At 37.7% G+C, this 21548-nt stretch overlaps 1 long non-coding RNA gene across 1 annotated transcript in view; it reads left to right on the top strand.

Moving 5' to 3' along the window:
• The window catches only part of LOC129461822 (uncharacterized), a 65734-nt gene extending 45276 nt beyond the window's left edge, over positions 1-20458 (top strand). The window contains exon 5 of the long non-coding RNA XR_008650698.1: positions 20267-20458. This is a non-coding gene — a long non-coding RNA (uncharacterized lncRNA). The remainder of the gene's footprint in view (positions 1-20266) is intronic.
• Positions 20459-21548: the final 1090 nt, after the last annotated feature.

The raw sequence follows: 21548 nt of genomic DNA, 5'->3' as shown, positions 1-21548 counted from the left end.
ATAGGCATTTCCAGTTTTAAAAAACCTTGCAGAATTCTCACAACATGAGCAGCCCAACTCTCACCCTGGAGATTTTGTCTTCTCTTTCTCCTACATACATTTCTTATTATAGTCACTGCCTACGTTATCCCAGAGTCCTTGGTTAGTAGCATCCATGTAGCAATTCACTCCTCCTCACATTATCCAAGAAGCTTGCTAAACTCTCCTCTGGGGAATCAGTGGCCCTGATTGGGGATTAGGAATACATACAAATGAATTCAATGCAGTCGTTCGCCATCCAGCAGTGGGAACAGACCCTAAATAGTCACGGAGTGATGGGAGATGCTATACCAAGTGCTATGCTGCTAAGAGGAGTGGGGTACTGACTGCCCAGGGAGGCAGTGAAGATAGCTCAGAAAAAGGACACTGGAACAGAACACGGAAGGACGAGTAGTAGTGGGTCAAGAAAGGAGATGAGGGAGGTCACCGTGAGTAGAAGGGTGACAGTGGCATGTAAGAGCAAGTATATTCTAGTAATAGGGAGAAGCCAAGTATTGTTGAATCTGGTTTCCCCAGACCACCTACCCAGGGTGGCAAAGCAATGTCTTCATGCTGAGCTCTGGTTTCCCAAGTTCCTGCTCTAATGCCACCATCTGTACCTAGCTCTCCTGGCAAGATGCTTTAGGCTACCCTTCACGCTGGGCATAACAGGTGTTACCAGTGGGGCCTATGCCTAAGGTAAAGCTGACAAATATCCTTGTGCATGAGAAAAATGGGAATCATATCTACCTGGTATAATGAATGACATTTCTTGAGGGAAGAGGTTTTTCTTCACACATTTGTGGATTCTCAAGAGATGGCATACAATCACACATTATGGGGAACTCCAAACTCCGTTAGCCTTCTGTCATGTCAGTCCTTATAGAACTTTTTATTTATATTTAACTTATATCATTGAAGTTACCTAAAATTGAACAGGAAAGAAGCTTCTTTTGGAGGCTCCTTATATTGATTTATTTGATTTGGGGGAAGAGAGCGTATTGGTTTTTTTCATTCAGTAGAGTTACATCTTAAAGTGTAAAAGTAACATTCCAAATTTGGGGACTCTCATCTTTATAATTGTATGCACTACTTTTTATTGTTTCAAATGGGCAGTCTTTAATTTTTACCAGATTAAATACTTTGATAATTACTGAATTTTAATTTTCATGTAAAACACCATTGCCACAACACTTTTCCCCTGCTTTATTTTTTTCTTTCTAGAATAAAAATGCTAATTTTTTAGCACTCTGGCACTTTAGCCACACAGCCCAGATTTGCGGCTTGACCTTGAAAACACTATAGAGTGACATCAATTTCTCAGTCAAGTTACCATAAGGATAGTTTTAGTGCTGGGCAAAGCAGGTATACGTCAGCCCACAAGTGTCTCATGCACACTCTCTCTGCTTTAGTTACCTTGGGTTCATACCATTACATTTCCCTTGATTTGTGAATCTGAATTTAAACCAGCCTCATCTTAAGCCAATCCTTCAGCTTTCCTCAGGGAAGGCTTCAGCTTGGGTTGAACTGAGCCTTTTCCTTCCCAAGGAGACTTGACGACTGAAAGGCTCCAGTAACTTAGTTCTTTCTGCATTGAGGAATTTGTTAGGATAGTTGCCATGTATTTAAACACTGTAATAAAAAGCCTGGAGCACTTCCAATCTATTGAGTCCGTCCAGTTCTTTGTGCCACTGTGCCTCTGAGATTTACCATTTGGTTATTTAGAAGTTACCTGGACTGGTAGTTCTCAAATAAATACCTGGTGCAATGGCTGGTGCTAATGGGCTGCAGAAGAATCCGCGGGAGCTTGGCAAAAGTACAGCGTCTTGGGCTTTACACAAAGCAAATCTGATTCAGTAAATTTATGCTGAGGCCCAGGAATATGTATTTTTAGAAATCTCCAGAGCTTTCTGGAGTCAAGTTCAGTTGCCAGAATTTTCTGAAGTTCTTCGACTCTTATAAAAGATGTCCTGAAGGTAAATGAATCACGAACTCTTTCAAACCATGAGATGCTTTAGTTTTTCTTCTGCTTATGAGAATCATAATGTGCCTCAAATTGTGTTTTGCAATTAATTTCTAGTTTTATTGCATGGTATTAAAAAACAAAGCATAAATAATTATTACTTTGAAGAACTTCTTGAGATTTTCTTTGTGACTAGAATGTGGTTTTTTTTTTGTAAATGTACCATTGGCACTTGATAACTAAAAGTTAGATTCGAAGGTCTAAAAATAGTGATGAGATCATTCAAGTCAGTTTATTATTTTATTCCGAGTACTTGTTTTGTGAAAAATTGAGAAAAGCATATAAAAATTTCAGTGTCACTTTTGATTTTCTCTGGTTGAACTTGGATTTCTGTTATTTATGTAAGTATATTAATACCATCATTGAAATTTCACTTGTAATGTGTCAAAAATATTTAATTTTTAAAAGATTATATAGTCTATCAATATAAAATTGTGTGACATTTAATATGTTTTTTCTCAAATGCAACTTTATTTTACATTGCTGTTTCCACCTCTGTATTCTTTTAGTTTGCATTCAGTTGCACATTTTAACCCATCACATACTTTAAAACTTTTATTATCATTTGTTTTGGGCATGTTTACTGCATTGAGAACTAGGCTCTGAGGTTACACTACATCTTGGATCCTGATTCTAATACTTACTTGCTATGTGATCTTGGACGAATTTCTCAATATCTATAAGCAGTGCAATGAGTTTAGGTAAGACCTTCGCACATGATACTCAATAAGTATTAGCCATTATACGATAATGGCAATAACAGTAGTAGTCATGGTAGTTGCGTAAAAGTAAGAGTAGAAGTAATATCATCCACTATTTCATTTGTGCTATTTTATTATCCTCTCTTCTAGTTTTTAATGTCTTTTACTATTGCTTGTTTGTCCCTTAAGTTTTCTCTAGAGATTTGAAATCTGTATATTCTTTTTATGCTAGTAATGATTTACATATAGTAATTTAAATTCTACATATTTAGAGTCTGAGTTAGCTCCATGTTTTCACCTGTCAGAAATGAAAGGTAGATATTGAGCTTTCTTTTGAGATATCTAAAAATAAATTGCTTTTATATTCTTTAATTTCCTGCCTAATTTACAAGTTTTCTTTTTAAATAATCTTAGATCTAAATGGTTGTTCATTTTTTATATGATGTGTATTCTTTATAAACAATTATTTTGACATTTATATTGGCTTATAACCATAATAACATTTATTTAAACGTTATTTATCTTAAATACTCACTGCTGTTTTTTTTTTTTCACATTTTCCTTTCCAGATACTTTATACTTTCACCAGTGAGTTTAAGCCAATCATTAAGTAATGTTTTTACATTTGGATATATGGTTGGAATATCTGTTTTCCTACATGTTTCTGTTAGTATTGCACACACATAAATGATTGTCTGGATTTAGAATTTCTAGGTTATAGTCTTCCCTGTAAATAGATGTAATTCAATTATCTTTGGGCATTTAGTATTTCAAAGGGAAAATCTGAAGATAATTTTATATACATATGTATGTGATATTTACATGTTTATTATAGTTCGTATATTTATATACACATATATGGGTGAGCATTATCTATCTATCTATCATCTATATAATCTTTTCTTTGAAGATAACAGAACAGTAATGGGATGTTTTATCTTCAAAAATCAATAGTTTTGCTCAGCGATTGCTAACTGGGGGATTACTTTTCATTAATTTTACCTAATATTTGATGCATCTTGTTGAAATAATTTTTTAATATTTCTAAATCAAGAAAGTTGTCTATTAATTCATTGTCTATTGCTTTTCCTCCATTTACTATTTCACCTCTTGTAGAATCCTTAGGGAGCTCTTACATCTGCCCTCAGTCACGCATCTTTTATTTCATCATGTAAATACACTCATGTTTTCTCTGATTTTGGGAAGAGTTCCCCCTCTTACCTTCTAATTCTCTTACTCAGCTTTCAGTAGTATTTAATGTGTTGATCACACAATCCTATGTGTTTTAAATTTATGAATCATAATTTTCATCTCCAATGAAACATTCCAGGTAGTAAAATTTTCCTTTTGCATGATTGCCTGCTCTTGAGATATGAAAGCAACATCCTCACGAGTCTTATTATGAATGCCAATTAGTGCCTTTTTAAACTTGATGGTTTCACAGTGAGTAAATGGCAAAGCTACATTTCTGATCCCAAACCCTGAATTCTTAATCCCTATGTTTTACAGTCCCTTATTTTAATACCTGTAAGTATAAGATCTTTCTTTACTTTTAAAATTTTTTTTAAAAAGGCACATTATGTTCAGATGCTCATAGTTTCATTAAATTTGACTGGTTAATGGCAAGCCTTTTTTTACATCGGAAAACTAGGCTCTTTTCCAGTTTAAAAAGGTGTCCTATTACAGCTTGATTATTTCTCTTGTGTATTTGTCTATTTCCTTCTTAAAAAATAGCAGTTGCCCCACTGCCTTGGCTCAGAATTCTGGGAGCACTTCCTTGGTTAACATCCATCAGTTGATAAGCTTTTCTGTGGCATGGATCTTGCTGATGAGGAATTTCATTTTCATAAAGTTAATCACAGGAAATGAAAGTCACCCTGCATCCTGGAAAGATTGCTGTGCTGGAAGGAAATGTATCACCTTTCTGTGGCCAGTAGATGGGTGCTAATGAGGTACCTCACCTCTCTGTAAGCCTTGGTGGTCGCCTTTCAAAATGGGGAGAATAATAGTTGCCACATCTGCCCACAAGATCAAGGGAAATATGGCATGGGATAGTGCTGCAGAAATTGAAAAATAATCCTTAAACACTCAGAAATTTTAAAAGCTATTTTTAGTGCCAGATCCAGGACAATGATCAATGCATATAAAATATTGCTTGAAAACAAACTAGTCTGAAACAAGTAGTCCAGGACCATCATGTTACAAATGAGAAAGCTAGAGTCTAAAGAATTTAAGTGACTTGCTTATGGTATCCCAGTTAGTAATAGACAGGGAGTAAAACCCTGCAACTCTCCAGCAAAGAGATCTGTGTTATTTTTATTTGTGCTTGAGACACATTTTTCACCCAGGAACAATGTGGTAAAAGCCAGATCACTTGCTTTAAAGGCTCTTTGAGATTTTTCTGAGACTTTTTTCTATATGTAGATATCTTAGAGAGTTAATCTGGGGTGTAGGTAGTGAGCTACCTTGGCTGGATGCTACAGGCCACTTCCCTGGGTTTTCTGAAATGGTTCTTCCTGGCTGGGCGCAGTGGCTCACTCCTGTAATCCCAGCACTTTGGGAGGCCGAGGAGGGCGGATCACAAGGTCAGGAGATCAAGACCATCCTGGCTAAAACGGTGAAACCCCATCTCTACTAAAAATACAAAACATTAGCCGGGCATGGTGGTGGGCACCTGTAGTTCCCAGCTACTCAGGAGGCTGAGGCAGGAGAATGGTGTGAACCCAGGAGGCGGAGCTTGCAGTGAGCCGAGATCACTGCCACTGCACTCTAGCCTGGGCAACAGAGCCAGACTCTGTCTCAAAAAAAAAAAAAAAAGTTCTTCCTGCTGAGGGATAAGAACAGCTTCCCCAGGGAAAGTACAGTCTTCACAGATGAGTGAGTTCCCTAACTTTTTTTCTGGGATACTCCTGTTAGAGCAAAACTTGAAGTAAAGAAGCTAAAAAAGGCAAAATCTTACTCTGTGGAAGAGATAATCAAACAACATAATTTCAGTAATGTTCTAAGATATCCCAAATATTATAACCAGCGTTATAACTAACATAGATTAATATGCAGCACAAGGGAAGGATGATAAACTACAGCAAGCCCCCACATAAAAACCCACCTTTTCTTCTTGTCAAAACCCCCAGATGTGCACCAAGTGATCAGTGTTTCCATTAAAAGTTCAAAAGATGGAATCCAGATGTTTCTTTCAGCTCCATGCCCTTTGACCTCTCATGCATTTACTTGCTCTTGGAGTTTTTGGTCACATGACTCTCTGAACTTTATGTTCTACCTAAATAGCTCTGAAATTTACTCTATGATAATGGAGCATAGAGTTGTTTGGGCTGGGGATCAATTTCATGTCTATGAAGTGTTGCTGAAACTTTAAAGTTTTTTTCTTTCAATTTTTTTCAAAAGACTGTCTGTGTTTAAGTCACGTTATCACTAGTCTATCTGGAATTTTAAGTGCTAAACATTTCAAGTGCCAAATGTTTGACCCACTTTGGCAATAAAGGGTTGCAGTGGATGAAGGTACTAGTAGAATATAAATTATCTTTCTTAGTACTGCAAATAGAGCATTCATAGACCTATCACTGTGATGAGGTGGACAAAATGTTCTAAGAAACAAATTGCTTCAAAACGTATTTCTTGGCTTTCAATAACCAATCAAAAAACCATCTACACTTACACAACGTAGCAACAAAAATTGTTTTGAAGAAGATAAACAGCTCTCCACCCTGGACACAAATGTGTTAGCTCCTAGGCATAGGATGGTAATAGGATCCCTTGAAAATTTAAAACAAAAGGATGTGGAAAATTACACATTTCCAGTGGCAACTATTCAATGTGACGTGGAAAGTCAGTTGTAATATATAATGATAACTGAAGAATGCGGCATGGGAACTTATTTTTTCTCTAGCTCTATGAGCAGTTCCCAAATTGATTAGAAGTAGTAGTTATAAATTTAGATTCCTGCTGTGGAAAATAACAGTAAAGCCATGTTCATTTTTAACATTTTTCAAAGGTCCTTAGAAATGCCATTTTTCATACCATAAATCTGTGGTAGTTGAATGTTGGGTTGCTTTCTCAAAGGAATGTTGAGAGTACAGTTGCAGTTTGCTGTGGTCAAGCTTGGTGGAAAGAAAGTGTTACTAACGGGGACCCAAAAGGATTCATAGAGTATCTGACCAATGTTGTTTTTGACAAAATCATATTGCTACAACTGAGAAAGATTAGAGAAAAAAAAAAAACAGTTATCTGAGACTAAAATGATTCTTACCAATTATATTTGGCAGGTTTTCACCCTTTAATATTTTGTTCCTGGAAAGGCCTATTCTGGAAAAAGAGAGATGCTGGCTTATCCATGTAGGGCAGATCCAACTAGGGAAAGCAAAACAGCATCTCAACATTATTCCTCTCTGAAAATCTAACTTATTCACTAAGTCTTCTGATATACGGTTTGTTTGGATAGGAGGCAAATGGTTCCCTGGTTCCCATGCCCACTGGGAGGCAAGTTAGTCCACAGAAGAGAAAAACCGACCTCCTATTTGTTTCCTGGGACTAGGAAGATGACTTTGTCGCTTGAAAAATGAATTATTTTCCTACATTTCTTATCACCTCTGTTATAGGTGACGAATGTAAATTACAATGTAAAAAATATTTAGCTATAGTCTTTAAAGCTATAAAACCAGTTTTTACAGTACATTTTTTTTTACTTTTAGTGTAATAATTAGGTAAGGTATATTGCTACTCAATCTACCCACTTTTCATTTCATCTGGCTCTGTGACTTGCATTTATTTCAATGGCATTAACTAATACAGATGGAGTAATATAACAAAATTGACAATTGGCAAATAAATCAATTTCAAGTAACAGTATTTCTATAGCTAGTGTTCTACTAGCCAGGTAGTAAAATAAGGCAATTATTTGGTAATTTAGGTACAAGTAGAATTCTCTTTGTTAAAGAATGGGAATCAAAATGATATGCATAATTGGCTGCATATTTTATTCATTCATTTACTTAATCATTCATTTATTTGACAAATATTTATTAAGTGCCAAAGGATAAAACATGGTTCTTTGCCTTACAGAGCATATAATGGAGTTAGGATGACTGGATACACATGTAAGTCATCATCTTTACATGCTTATTGTCACTTGGATCTGGCAGGTTGACTATCGAGTAGTACCCGACTGGCACTAATAAAAGCGCTAAACTGCTGTATTTCAAGTTACTTCTATTTTGAAACACTTTAATGGAATTATATAATTGTCACATCAGGAAAAACAAGTTATTTGGAAATGACTCAAACATAGTAAAAGTAGACTGATCCATAAATTTATTAATAATTAAATTATACATTTATACCTTCACATGTTTCTTAATGTAGCAATTCTAATTTTAACACCAAGTCTGCCTCCTGAAGGACTTTATACATTTTCTCATGAGCCATTTGTGGCTTGGTCAGTGCTTTCATTTTTATTCTTGTGTCTTCTTTTCCTTCTTCTGTCAGACCCTGACTTGCTGTCTTAGGCCCTAACATCCTCGTTAATACAGAAATCTTTGTTAATGGTACTGCTGTCGGTAGAATAACTGGTAAGTTGAGATGGAGTGGCAGTTTCCATTCAACTTTATTTCACTTTTTCTGCTCTGAATGAAAACTCGGGCTACTCGCAACAATTCTGGTCATAGTCTAATAATAAAGAGTCATTGGGTCACTTCAATTCATTAAGTCAGAGAACCAAGTCACAAAATAATTAAAAGACCCAATCACATCAGAACTCCAAAGCCTGACTTACCTTTAAGTTGCCTCTCAACTCTGGCTTGTACCTGCTTAAGGCTGAGACCCTGCAACAGTGAGTGTGTGGGAAGCATTTGTCTTTCTATCGTACTCTGTCTCAGCTTACACAGACAGCTTCCCCCACCCTCCACAGACAGCTTCCCCCAGCCTCCACCTGTGGCTTTTCTCCTACCCAGAGTTTGAAGGTAGGAGTGACAGAGAGTGGGGAGAGGTAAGGGGATAGAAAAATGCCACTTTGCTGAGAAGTACCATGCTCTCTGGATCTGGAGTACTGTTAAATTCATTCTTTCCTTGTGGGCACCCATTTATCATATTAAGAGATTCCTCGGTAGAGCTTTTACTCCTGAAGTTCTCTTAACTCTGGTGGATGAAACTGTATTCCAGGTAGTCACTGAAACTTCTTGAGAAGAAAATTGCTAAACTGCTGTATTTCAGGTTACTTCTATTTTGCAACACATTAATGGAATTATGTAATTGTCACATCAGGAAAAACAGAAATTATTTGAAATTGACTCAAACATAGTAAAAGACTGATCCATAAATTTATTAATAATTAAATTAGACACTTATACCATCACATGTTTCTTAAAGTAGCAATTCTACTTTTAATACCAAGTCTGCCTCCCAAAGGACTTTATTGGCCCCTTGTGGGACACCTGTACTTTGTGGGTGCTGAGTGTGTCATTGCTCCGGGAGATCGTATTGGACAGAACCCAATGCAATGCCACACTGGTCTTCTCTTCCACACCTCCCTCATGTGATTCATGGGAGACACACTTGCATCTCTTGTCTTGCCAACTCAGAAAGTGCAGGCCAGTCTCTCCGCCACAACCTTTCACCACCAACGCAGACAGCCAGCCTTCTCCAGATCACATGAGAGGTGCTGGCATTCCTGCAATCACAAAGGGCCCTCGGGATGCCTGAGGCTACAGACAGACACAAATTCACCATCCCAAGAGTCAGGCATTAGTCAGGGACCCGGCTCAAGTGCTAAGTAGTTTCCTGAAACTCTGCTCACTTGGTTTATGTGACTACGAACACCCCCTTCCACTCACCCACGGGAAGGGAAGATGAAATGACAACACTGGAAACTCTCTCAAAAAAAAATCCTCCCCACTCTTCTTGAAAAAAATCCTCTTTCCTCTATAATCTCTTTTATCTCCTGCATCTGGTTGAGTGGTCAAAGAGTTCTGAAACAGTTTCTGAGATCATTCTTTTTATCAGTCTTTATAAGCACAAGAGAGGTGGGGGTCCATGTCCCATCCCTTTGTGCATCATATCTATCACATTAGGGTCTCGGTGAAGATTGGGGCAGGGAGAGTCCCAGGCCAGCTTTCATTTGTGGTAGTATTTGGAATATGAGAAATGAGTGATTTAATTTTCGTAATATATATGAGGGGCTGCCCTTTCTGAATAAAGTAAATCTGCTACTGATATGGTCCTGTCCCTTGGAAGTCTACCTCACATTTAGTCCATTCCTCTATCTCAGATAGGTAGAGACGATTTGTTCAACTTTATAAACCACAGAATTTGAGATGCATGGCTTCTAGGTATGGCCCCAAAGCACACTGATGCCTTGGGAAATCCAGATTCTCTGTGTCCAGTATGTTCCATGGGCTACCTCAGAGATTCCCCTGAGTTTAGCAGATTATTTGCCAATGAATAATCAAAACACTGTTAAGTGTTGAGAGAAAGGGAATGAGTTCCAGGCTGAAGTGACCATAGAAGGCTCTCCTCAGATGGGGCTACTTCTTTTTAGCCATTCTTAAAGCTCCAGGTAATGAGTCGCAACCAATTAGCAATCCTTCTAAAAGGTCTAGGCTAGGCATTCATGATTGACTCTAGAATCAATGAAAGCTTCAGACCTAAAATCAGCCCAATGCTTAAATTCTTATAAAGAAAAGAAAATACAGCTTGGATTTTAAATGTTACACTGTCCTGAACTTAAAAAGAGTACTTAAAACACAAGTCACAAGGATTGACCAGAGCAATTCAAAAAAGCTTATTCAAGGGGTGTTGGTGCTTGCAAAAATCAAATCACTTGTTGATTTCATAAATTGTATAAACTATTTTAACATTGCACAAATACTTTTTGTTAAGACTAGCAATGGACACATCAGGCCTTGCTGCCTTTCCCACATGAAGCAGCGTAAATTAATTGGTCCCAGTTTGCACCTCTGTTGTCGAATCCACATGGTCTGGCCACCTTTTGTGAAATGCCTAACGGATCAAAGCCTCTGGAGAATGACCCCTATTTTCCCCCAAATATGTGTGGTTTTCTGGAAATCCATATCTCTCACCTCTTAAATGCTTGTGGGTTATTACGAGAAGACAGTTCCCATCAATTTTACTTAGGCCTATCTTGTTCCTAATTTGCAGCCTGTAAGCCATCTGAGTGTTCCACACCCATGAAGGTCATGTTTTAGTGGGTTGTCCATGTTTCTGCCCAGTGACATGCATTCTAATTCTGGCTGTCCCATCTCTGTTCCTAGTTCCATCTGAAGCAAGCACAGGTTGGTTCTTTGTGCCTGCCTTAACCTTCCTTACTATGGGTCACTGTGCAGACCGTCTGCTTCCTAGGAGAAGATGCTAGGAAAGAAAGCACCAGTCAGACATCTCAGCCATATAGGGGCTGAGTTAATATTAATTATTGATATTAACATTAGATTAATATTATATTGTGAGTGTACATAATATTTATCCTTTTAGCCATTCTAGGCCTTAAGTACAATCACAATGCACTAGAATCATCACCGCTATCAACACCTAACACTTTTTCATCATCCCCAACAGAAATTCTGTACCATTAAATAGTAACTCCCCTTTACCCACTTTCTTTAATAACAATGAAAGATACCCAGATGGGAGAGGAGACTGTTGAGTCAGGGTCCTCTTAGCACTGCTTAGAAATTCCCATGGTAGACAATGGATGGGAGAGGAAAAAAAATAGACTAAAAATCCAAATGCTGTCTCATGTAGTATATAAGGAAAAGCTGGGGAAATGTGCCTTTCTGTTGATTGAAGTCATTTTCAAGATTTCATGTTTTGGTTAGCTTTTATTTTCTTTCTTCATATTCAAGCAAATTAAATATAAGCAAAAACTGGAGGAGACACCACTATGGCCCTGACATGGAGGAGAAAGGGGATGTTCTTGACCACCTAACATATGCCTTGCTTTCAAGACAAGCTGCAAAATAGGTTACTTGGGCAGGCAGTGTACTCCAAAGATCCTGGCTCAGGGCAATGGGACCAGATGACAAGTTGATAAAGACCAGGGCTGGCCTCCACCCCTCTCTCTGCCTCTCAGGAATGACCCTCCCACCGGCACGGCTGTGCAAAAGGACAATCCATTTTAACAGGCTGAGTAGCTCCAGGGGCTCAACAAAAGCAAATAAGCTCCATGTCCCACAGTAAATCGTCTCTAGCTGAATGATGTCTGGTTCCTTTCTGGAAAGAATGTTCTTCACTGAGTTGTAGTTTGCCAAGGGTCAAATATGACAGAAATGAAGTGTTGCTAATAGTGATTGAAAAGGATTCCTACTGTTTGTGGCCAGTGCTGGGAAGCAGAAAGGCCAAATTTGTGGGCCAGAAAACAGCAGGAGACAGTAAACTTTCCCCGAGACTTACTAAACTTTAAGTCACCTCTGCTCCCCCAGCCATTCTGTCAGCCCTGTTTGGGGGAAACTGATATTATAATTGCTAATCTCAGAAAGGGCCTAACGTGCAACCTGAAGCTTTTTTCAGCCTTTGGTGCAATTAGGGCGGAGGACAAGGCCCACAGACACCAGCGGGCTCCGCCCCCTCCTCCCAAATTGCCCCACTTGGGTTTCCTCCACACCCTGACATCCTCTGTAGACAGGTAACTGAGCAGTGCTGGCTCCCAGCTTTCAGGGAGAGAAAATTATTCCTGCTTAAGCTGGCTGGGAGCTATTAAAGGTTTAAATGTCACCTCAAAAGAACTCTTTGCTAACCTTTAAGTGGTGGCGTCTCCAGGGCTGTTTGGGGCAGGATTTGCACCCTCCCAGGGAGTCTGGAGAGCCGAGAACATTTGTATATGCATTTCCTCCACCCCTCCTTTTCTTCTTCTCCTTTCAGGCAATTATCACTGTACCTTCAAAGGGGGAATTTGTGGGACAACTGGCACCTGCTGGACTGGGCTTCCCAATGAAGGCTCTCTTGACTGAGTGTATAATTTCATTTAATCCTAAATAGCCCCTTTTACCTACTGCCGACAAATTCCCTTTAATCCTAACCACCACTTACGAGAATATTTACTATCAAAAGGAGACAAATCGCTATTTAAATGTGGATTTACTCAAGTCTGAAACTATGACAGTGACATACAGTAAAATGATAATATGTAAATAACAACTGGAGACAGATTTATCTTCTGAGAAAGCTGGGCAGAGCAGTGGATTAAAGTCATATGTGATCTACTTTGAGTGGACTCAATTCAGACACAGCGTTCAGTTATGACCAACAGCGCCATTCATTCTGCTTACTTCAATTCATTTGGCCCTAGTTCTCAATGACCCTCTGTTACCACGCATACACCTCCGATAAGTAGGCCTTGATGTTTACAGCACTTTGGAGAAGAATAAATGCAAACTGCACATTATTTATGGGTGTGCACTCTTAGCTTAAGAGGGATTTGTCAGGAGTGTGAATACAGGTAGAATAAGTAGACGTGTGTGAGCACAGACAGCCTGGTTTCCAGAAGCTAAGTAGAAAGAAAGGAACTAAATAAAATATCACCCCAAGACAACAGCTTTCAATTATTGCCCATGATCCTGAATTCCGCCCAATGAATTGAAAGGAAATCTATACCAGATGGCATTTTCCTGAATCAGCCAAGTGCACCAGTCATTCCCGCCTCTTAGTGATGAGCAGCAGTGCCAAGGAAGAGCCGGCCTTTCATTTTCTGCCTCTGCTCGCCAGTCACAGAAAGCAACTTTGCTTTCTAGGGATGAGTTTCCTAATTGCACTGAAATGTAATTAAAACAGTTAGAAATGGAGGGCCTTTTTTTCTAAAAAAGCAGAAATCAAGCAAATTGTGCCCTGTTTTCTTTGGCAGCGGTGGTCTAATGAGCCTAAGCCAGAACTGGCAAAATATAGAACACACATTATGCCACTTATTGACATAGTGATAATCTTCTCAATTGACAGTAGCTCAAAACATGTAAAGTCACTCACAACTCTTAAATGTATGGAAGGTGGGGTATAAAAATCACTGTATTGTAACGCAGCATTAGAATACATTGTATTGAGCCCACTCATATATTAGAAGGGAGAGCTGGCCTATGTTAATCGCAGTCTCCCTTAAATTATCTTGTCCCAAGACACCAAGTCTAAGAATGAAGACAAATATATTCCATTGAAAAAGCCAGAATAGATCTGACACCTCTAACTTGAAAAGTACAATATCTGATATTGGAGTGTTTGTAGGGTTTTTTTTTTAAGAAAATTGCTCCCTATATAATACCCGTAGGGTTGGATCCAATGTATTCTTCATTCACAACTAAATATGGGGAAGCTAAAAAAAGCAGGCGTCCTACATATACTTCCTTCTGCCAAGGAAAATATATTCATGACAAAGAGACAAATATCCAGTTAATTTATCCAACTAATTACTTTTTAAATGTATTTTCTCACCATATAGTATAATTTTATCAGTGGATAAATTATTTTATTGTGTTGTTTACTACCTTGGCAACTAAAGTTGATCCTATTTTAAGCATTTGAAGATCTGAAACACTTATTGGTAAATAAAGGGCAGAATTTTTTTTTTTTGGGGGGCAAAGATTCGTCGCTGATTTGGAGAAGAAGCAGGGAAGGATGGGGATGAGGAAGAACAGAGCAGTAATAAAATGTGATTGACTATGAATGACAGATTTCTTTCCAAGCTATGAAACTCTTCCTCAACATGTTATGTAAAGATCACTTTGGTTAGACCCAATACCTTGGTGATTCAAATATACAGCTGTTTGTTTAACAGAAAGTAGAACAAAATACCAATTCAATCTAGGAAGAAACTTGACTGACAGAACAGGCTAAATGTAAATGGTCCATGAAAGATTCTTCTGTTTAACTAAATATAGGTATCCAACAGTTGATGGTTGAGGTAGCGAGGGGCCTCCAGATGGTTGCAAAAAGATAATCTATCAATGTTAACTCAGGGCCTGAGTGTCTTGAAATAATGGGTTTTGGGTCTTATTCTTGTATGGTAGCTTATAGAAAGCATAGACGTCTCACTTTATTACTTGAGGGTCCTTTTTTTTTTTTTTTAAATGAATCGAGTGTAGCTTTGGTTGCACTGTGATAATTTAGTTCACTTCTGAACTTGACAATGTATTCATCAAAAAACGAAGGAGAGAGTCTTAGAAGGATGCATATTTGCTGCTAATATCCACTTAACCAATAGCCATGCATGCTTTGATAACCTTCAAAATGGTTGACAGTTGAAGAAAATAGATCTTGCATTGAAATGTATTAAGAAAAAGTTTTAAAACCCATGCCATCTGTGAGTTTGAACTGGATATAATATCAATTTTTGTCCCATGCCATCTGTGGGTTTGAACTGGGTATAATATCAATTTTTGTCAGAACAATTTTCATGCATCTTCTGGACTCCAAGTTCAGGGAACAAAATGGTATTAATGACACCATGAAAGTAAAATGAGCATCTTGAGGTTCAAGCTTCTCCCCTAATAAAGTAGCAAAGGGGATCTCTTCCCTCAGTTGCTACTGAGAATCAACAACAACTGATGGCCTGAAGTTAACAAGCTAATATTTCATCCATGGATACCGGAGTGTTAATGGCTAAATGTGCCAGTGGAGGAAAGGAGCACATATGCAGCTATTTGCCCGACACAACTTCTGCTGTCATGGCCTATTAAAACCAGTTTACATGTGCATGTCGAATTTGATGAATATGTATGTGACCCTTTTCAGAGCCATCACTCATTGGGCTATGGCCCCATGGCAGGAAAAACAGCACCTCTCATTAAACACAGCATGAGTTACAGGCATGTTATGTTAATATTTCTTCAGAACTTTAGGGGGTTTTCTTCTTCTTCTAATAAATTGTGTGAAGAAAATAATTTAAAAGTATAATTGATTTAAATTAAAACCTTTTTCTCATTTTCTTCTTAACTATTTGATTTGGTGTGTGGGTTCTGGAAAGCGCTTTCCTCAGGAAGTTGTCGGACATGTTTATGAATTGTGCTTTGTATCACTCATTTGGGACTCCCAAGGTAGGCCCCCTCCTCAGTGCAAAATTTAGCAAGGCTAAACAGGAGACCTTTCTGTATAGAACTTGAAAACTCAGGAAAGACAGGGCTCCTTTGGGCCATGAATGAATCATCTGTTAACTCACAGTTCTTATCAGTGGGTCTGGCACACAGTAAGTTTTCAACAAATGATAGCTACCCTGATCACTTTTACTATTGTTATTTAAGCTAGAGTTAAAACAATCTTTGTGCTAGGGAAGATAAGAGGCTTTCTGAACATGCTTTCCAAAAAATCTAGGGAAAAAAATCAGAATAGAGTTTACCTTAAGTAAGTACACATAAACTATTGATGCAGTAATTCCAAAGATTTATGCTGAAAACCCTAAAAGGCCAAACAAGTCCAATTCCTCCCATATCTCTCCTACTCCTACTTCTGTCAAAGTCTCACAATATCCTTTTCCATCCGCTCTGCTCCTCTGACCCTTCCCTGGTGTCTGCTCAATGGTTAAAAGCTGCTTGAGGGCAGGGGTGATTCTTGATACTCTTCTGTGGCATCCCAAATACCTAGCTCAGTGTCTGATAAACAGTGGGTGCTCCATATCTGTGGGTCCCTGCTCTGCAGATTCAACCAACCTGGAATAGAAAATACTAAAAAATTATAATAACTAATAATAAAACAATAAAAATACACAAATTTAAAAGTACAGTGTAACAACTATTTACATAGTATTTACTTTGTACTAGGTATTGTAAGTAATCTAGAGATGCTTTAAATTATTAGAGGATGGGAATAGGTTGCATGCAGATAGTATGCTATTTTATATAAGGAACTTGAACATCTACAGGAGTTCTGGAACAAATCTGCCTCACCCCATTGATAAGAGGAACAACTGTGTGAATTGTAATCGCCTCCCAAAATTGATCCCCTAATTCATGACCCCTTTATACCAAAACCTTGAAGACCATCTTCTCTAAATACATGCAAGGATGTACTGGATGATTACTAACCTATGACTCTAAATGCCTGGACAGTTTAGCCACTGTCAAGAGACAGTACCTAGGGAAGAGATGATTTTGGTGAGGAAAAGAACATCATTTCAAAAGGAGCTGCCCTCTGGAAGGCTGGGCTCCCTAGAGAGCTACAATACAGGAACATTGAAATAAGAGCTTAGAATTGGGGTTCTAATCTTGACTCTGCTTTTGTCTGGCTGTGAGGCCAAGGAACATGTTCATTTTAGATGTCAGTTTCCTTGTTTGCGAATTATTGCCAAGGTCTTCAAGATCTGAACTGCTCTCCACAAAGAATTTCACTCCACTTTTAAAGAATTGGTCTTGGTCTCTATATGTTCCTATATACTGTGGTATATCAGAGTATTAGAAAAGATAATTACATACTTAACCTTCCATCATAGATCTTTTCTCCCTGTGGAGAGGAGATGGCACATTCCTGCAATTCTCAAACAAATATTACAGAGATACTTAAGTTTCTTTTCCCCTTTCCAGCATCATCATCTGCAAGCCTAGAATCTGGAGCTGGGCTGCTTCCTGTGCTATCTGTTTGTCCATTTAAAATATCCAGGCAGTACAGAAGATCCCCTTTGAAATTCCTCATTGTGGTCACAGGTCTTCAGATTGACTCCTAGAAGGTGGAAAACCAAACCATGCGAGAAGTGGGAAAGTGCCTTTGCCGAAGTAATAGTAGCCGAAGTTCAATGCGTGTTAAGTCACCATTGGCTATGTCTTGTTCTAAGTGCTTTACATTTTTGCTTCTTATTAACTCATTCAATCTGTACAACTACATCATGAGATAAGTGCTGTTATTATGCTTACTTTAAACAGAGAGAACTGAGAGGCAAAGAGGATTAAAAATATGTCCGAGGTCACACAGAGCTGGCTAGGGGAGAAGGCTGTATTCAAGTCTGGCCCCAGAATCCTGGCTGGTTTTTTTGTTTGCCATTCTGCCACAGTCTGTATGAAATTTCTTCTCCCAGGTGTACGCCTCCTCTGGATAATAGATTTGGAAGCAGATAGAGTAATGTCCTCTGTAATAGAAAAATACAAACTCAAAAACAAATAACAAAACAGACCTAGTTTCTCACCAGAGAAATCTTTTTCTTGCTCCAGCTTTGCTGGAACCAGGTTTTATTAGTATGGTGTGCACCAGAGAAGAGTGGCTTGAAATTTGGAGACTGCTCCATGTGTGAGGCCAGTCTCATTGGGACCAGCTCTCCAGTCCGAAGCAGGAAGCTGAAGATGCCAGTGGGAGTGCTTAGGTGGAATGCTCTCTCCCAGGATTCACGCCATTACTCTTCCCTCATTTGAGAGGCCCCCAGCTGGCTAAGCAGCAGCCTCAATCGCCAAAGCCATCTCCAACTCACTGTATAAATCTAGCACCAGAGCTGCCAACAGACAGTGCTGGATAAAGTCTGTTCTGCTCCCTGCCAACCAAATGGCTCCACAGCATAAGGTTCCAAGTTTTCTCAGTCTCATAAAACTTGGCTGAATGAGGCAGTGGTGCCATGAAATTTGCATTTATCTTGTGCACCTGACACTTCCCATCATAATGATGGAGTGCTCCCCTCATGTCAGAGTGCTTTTGGCTCTTAGGGAGGACAGGAAAGCAGAGTGGAGGTTGGTTGTGGGATAGGCTAATCAAAGCCAGGAAGAAGAGTAAATCCGTAGGCATGAAGAATGAAAAACAAGGTATGGAAGAAATGGAAGACTGGGGAGCACTGGGGGACTTCAGATAAAAGAGCATTCCAGGGCCCCTTGTGCATTTGGGTCATCAGTCATCTGTGCTTTTCAGGGACAACCTTGCTGGTGACTTCCAGGCCCTGGCGTACAGCATCCACGCAGCTGCCCCAGGGAAGCTGATCTCCTCTTTCATAGTACATTATTGTGTGCACATTTAGAGCTACGCTGCAAGAAGATTGGCCTACAGGGTCTATAAGTTGTTGTAATGAAATGGTTTTTTTGCATTTGTATTAAGGTTTTGAGTGGGAGAGTGGGTGGGGGAGACTTTAGAGTTTCAGCTGAATGTGAGAACAAAAATAAAGAAAAAGGAAAAATAAAACTTGTACTCAAGTGAAAGTTCCCTTATCTGCCTCTTTGTTCATCTTGCTTAAAAGTTCTCAAATTTGTTTTAGTTTAAAAAAAAAAAAAAAAGGGAAAAAAAGGCTCAGTGGCTAAAGAGCTTGGACTATACAGCAGAGGTCTAGGTTCAAATCCCAGATCAATCATTTACTGGTGGCCAAATTCTGAGTCTTTCTTTGCTTCTCTTTCCTCACTGACAAAATAAGGATATTAGAAGGAGTATTTTATAGAGTTGTTTTGAGGTTAAATGAGATAATGTGTGCTATGTACTTGGTGCAGGTGCCTTGTAGGTATCATAGGTGTGGGTTAATACTTGACCTTAGGATTTTGGAGGGATGATTAAGGGTTTTAGAAACCATGAATCTCAAGTCTGTCATTTATAACTCCACCATGAAAATTATTGCCTAATGTAGATCTATATTTTAATGTCTTAGTAAGATTCATAATGTCTGAATAATTGTTGAAGTTAGGCTTCGTAGAAGGCCACCCATCAAAACAATTATATATTTTCTCTATTGTACTCTTGTCTATTAGTCAGATTTTCCCTACTAGATCTGAATTTTTGAGAATCAAGTTCCACTACTGCCTCAACTCTTTGCCCCCTTCTCAGAGACAAAATGTGAACTAGGCATTTACGATACTCTTTTTCACTAGAGGAACTGGCCTAGATTCGCCCAATATGACTACATGGATGGTGGGCTTGACATTTCCTGTGCACTTGGAAATCTAGGGCCATGTGATATTCCTGTGGTCAATGAAAGTTTCTTCGCCATTCTTTGACTACCACTAGCCTAATTCAAGACTGAGTGTGGTGGCTCATGCCTGTAATCCCTCCAGATTTTATTAGCAGCAGTAAAGAAAGGTGCCTTCTTTTGGTAAGAAAGCCAAAATTAAGAAATGGAAAATTGATTTTGAAAGTGAATTGTTAACTTGAATCATTCATTCATTTATTCACTTTTTATCAAATATCTATTGTGTGCCAATTTATATTAAACATGATTCTGTTTAATTTTTAAATTGCTTATATCTTCCAGAAAAAAATGTGTATGTGTACATACAATACATAAAGTTATATATATATATATATAAAGTAAGATACATATGTGTGTGTGTATATATATAAGACATTTAAGTTTATATGTATGTGTATATATACATATATGTGTGTGTATATGTATATATATATATACACATATACATATAAAGTTAAATGTTACAGTTTCTGAGCTGGTTCAGTGAATACAAATAAATAAGCATACAAATAAGCAAACAAATGAATAAAAACTGTCTTTGTTAAATATCCAGTGAATTTCTAAGTTCCAAATTTTTTGAATGAAACAGGCCAAAAATGGCAAGCAAATCTTTTCTGAAATATACGTGCTAACAATTACTTTGTCGATTTCCTCATTGTTTAGGAGAGTCTTCTCTTATCTTCAAGAAGAATAAAAAATGAAGCTGACATTACTTGGAAAGAGAATAAACAAAAATCTGTCATAAGGACTACAGGGATGAATGACACAAACCAGCCATTTCTTTGAGAGTCAGGAAGTATCTAGTTTATACAATAAGCTGATCTACCAATGAAATACAATTGGTGTTGAAATATATGGCTGAGGAAAGTCCTCATGTTTCAAGGTTCAAAGTTATTCCAAAGAAGTCCTCGCTCTACAATTGTAATATTGAGATGACGTATTATATGCTTATCAGAATAAACTAAAGGAACATCAGTTCAAAGATATTTTCACTCTAGAAATATATGTATAGGTTTTGTATGTGTTTGAGTATATATGTATGTATATTTTGTACATATATATTCATATGTACAAAAATATGTACATTAATGTTACATTTAGATAAAATATAATACTAAGATAGTATAAAACATTATTACTTCAATGTCATTCATTTATAGTTTTTAAGCCTTTCTAAATTCAAATCTAGAGCATAAATTATAATAAAAGGTGAAATTTATACTAGTATTAAGAAATCATAATTTAGAATATGCCTTTGTGGGCAAAGTAAGAAGAGTTAGTAATTATTTATGAATCCTTTCCTGAGAATAAACACTTATTGCTGCTCTCATGAATTAGACTGATTTCAAACAAAAACCTGTTAGAAGATGTAATGAAAGAAAATGTCCCGTTTATAAGAGTAATGAATAAGATAAAATACCAAGGAATAAACAGAACAATAAATAAGCCACTCCCACATGAAGAAACATTTTAAATATAACTAACAGCCTCATAAAAGACTTAAACAAACAAAAAGGCATAGCATGTTCTTGGATAGAAAGATTCCAGGTCATAAAGACGTAAAATTTCTCTAAGTTAATTTCTAAATTTAATGTGATCCCAATCAAATTGACATTTTATAAATTTATAAGAAAAAAGAATAAAAATAACAATGAAAATTGTGAGAACAAAGAAGTGTGAGGACAGATTAGCCCTCCCAGATGATAAAACATATTATAAAGACTCAAATATCAAAATAGTGTGGTGTTGGGGTATAAATAGAAAAATAAAAGAGCTAAATGGAAAGTTCAGTAAACAGTGCAAACATATATGGAATTTAATAAATGGTTAAAGTGACATCTTAAATCAATGAGGAAAAGGAGATCGATACAATAAATGATGTTAGAGCAATTGGAAAGCCAAATGAAAAAATAATTTTTACATATACTTCACATTTTACACCAAG

The sequence above is a fragment of the Symphalangus syndactylus genome, chromosome 14, assembly GCF_028878055.3.
Source record: "Symphalangus syndactylus isolate Jambi chromosome 14, NHGRI_mSymSyn1-v2.1_pri, whole genome shotgun sequence".
NCBI classification, from domain to species: Eukaryota; Metazoa; Chordata; class Mammalia; order Primates; family Hylobatidae; genus Symphalangus; species Symphalangus syndactylus.
This window is presented reverse-complemented; position numbering and strand designations above follow the sequence as displayed.